We start from the raw sequence: 2,585 nt of genomic DNA, 5'->3' as shown, positions 1-2,585 counted from the left end.
GCAATAATAAGTAAGCAAGGGTGGTTTGTTAGGGCGTACCCCAGAAGTGACACATTACATCGATGTTAACCCAGTGTAATGACAAGTATGGTAGGGTGTTCTAAGTATCCACAGTCCTCTAATAGGTTACCAAATAGCATTAGGCATAGACTAGAATGGTCTAAGAGGAAAATTGTATGAGACTTTTATAGGAAAATAGAATTAGATTAGCTACTTAGTATATATGTACACTTACCAAAAAGACTATGGAATTAGTAGATGTCATGCTTAGAAGAAAGATAAATATAATTTGTTTACAAGAAACTAAATAGATAGGTGAAAAATCTAAAGAAATTTAAAAACTAGATATAAACTTTGGTACCTGAGAAAAGAGAAGAATAGGAATGGGGGTAGGAGTTCTTGTAGATAATATAATAAAAGAAAGTGTTGTAGAGGTAAAAAGAGTTGGAGATAGAATAATACTAATAAAAGTTGTCTTAGGTGTAGAGGTTATTAATATTATTAGTACTTACGCACTACAAATCGGCTTGCCCAAGAGTACTAAAAGGAAATTTTGGGATAGATTAGATGAATTAGTACAATGAATCCTATTTGGAGAGAAATTATTTATAAGAGGGGATCTTAATGGGCATGTTGGTAAGGATAATAACGGATATGAGAGCATACATAGAGGTTTTAGATATGGAGATAAGAACGATATAGGTAAATCATTTTTAGAGTTTCCAATATTGTATGATTTGATAATGGGAAATACACTTTTTAGAAAAGAGGGTGAACACTTAAAAACCTTTAAAAGTGGTTTTTAATAATAGTCAAATAGATTTTTTTTTTCTTACTAGAAGGGTGGATAATTAATATTCAAAGCTTGTAAAGTTATACCAGGAGAGAGTTTAAATACACAACATAGACTGATAGTCTCAGACATATCTATTAAAAAGTGGAGTGGAACGTAAACAAGGAACTAAAAACTAAATGGTGAAATTTAAAATGAGAGAATTTAATACATTTAAAGATAAAATAATAAAAGAAGATATATGAAATATAGATAATGAGGCTAATATTATATGGAATAGAATGTTTTATTGTATTAAGAAAGTGGCTAAAGATATACAAGGAAAATCTAAAGATTATATATTAGACGGTAATGAGAGTGTACAAAAAGTTATTATAGAGAAGAATACTTTATATAAAGAGTGGCAAAAGTGTAGGATTAGGGAAAACTTGGAAAACTATAAACTAGTAAGGAAGAAAGCAAAAAACACGGTTAGTGAGAATAAATACAAGGCTTATGATTTTTTTTAAGAAATTAGAATCTAAGGAGAGAGTAAAGATATATATTTAAGCTTCCTAAGATTAGATAAAGGAAGAGTAGAGATTTGGGTAATGTTAGGTGTTGATGTTAAGTGATCATACAGTAAAGTGTATCCGTGGTTGGATGGGGTTGTTGAGTATAAATGAGGGACCGCTTTCTTTTCCGACTTTATATCAGTTTCTTGAGTTGAGTGGCTAAAAAATCCGTACAAGTAGAAACTCGTAAGAGGATGGGGGCTTGGGTCTCCCGTGGTTCCTCCGACGATCAATTTAGCTGATGAACTTGAGTGAGAAAAGTGAAGAACTTTTACAGTATATCTACTTAACGTTCAGATTTGAGTATCTCTAAAACAATAGGTCAAAAGATCAAGAAGATCCGATCAGTGAAAGTACCCTAGGGGGGTGAATAGGGTAATTGCCAATCTAATCTGATATTGATGCCAAATTAAAAACTTATTAACTAATATCCTAGCAATAAAGATATAAACAATAATATAAGCAAGGATATATAATGAACAATAGGCAATATAAACTATAAGACAAAAGCGATATGAAAATATACACAAGAATAAGTACGCCAATGCCAAACACAAATAAGCAATATGATTACGGAGTTCGGTCAACCCTCGAGCTACGTCTCAGTTCCTCACCCCGAGGAAATTCTCCAATAATTACAAATTCACTACACAATCGGTTTACAAAGCTCACCGAAAACTTTTACAATCACATGTTTTTAATCCCACAAGACACTTCTCTAAGTGTTGGCCTACCCGTGTCACCTTCCTCAAGTGTTTGGAATTACTACCTCTCCCTAGGCTTTTTCAACCAAGCCACTCCTCTTGGAATTGACCCCGGTCTCTCCCAACCACTCCTCTAAGTTTCCTTGTGTATTACAACATGATTCACAATAAGTGCAAATAAATGATTTGTTCTCTAAACAAGATGAGAACGAATTTAAAGCTCACTCAATGAATTACTCCCACAACCCAAATATACTTAACGTAAAATACTAAAGCTCAAGTGGGTGTGTGTAAACAGTGAGTATAATAAAATCAAACTCAAATAAATATAGCTTATATATATGATGATCTAAATGTAGATTTGCGAGAAATTGAGTTTAGAAAACTTCTCTAAATAAGAGAGATGGAGATTTGAAGATGAATGCTCAAAACCGAAATCTATCTCCTCCTCTTGTAAACTCTTTTTGCAAACAAACAAACACTTTATCTCTTTAAAAACGTGGAGCTAAAAATGGCTTAAACAAACTGATGAAA

This window comes from Asparagus officinalis, unplaced genomic scaffold, assembly GCF_001876935.1.
Source record: "Asparagus officinalis unplaced genomic scaffold, Aspof.V1 AsparagusV1_Un657, whole genome shotgun sequence".
NCBI classification, from domain to species: domain Eukaryota; kingdom Viridiplantae; phylum Streptophyta; class Magnoliopsida; order Asparagales; family Asparagaceae; genus Asparagus; species Asparagus officinalis.
Note: the sequence above shows the minus strand (reverse complement) of the source record.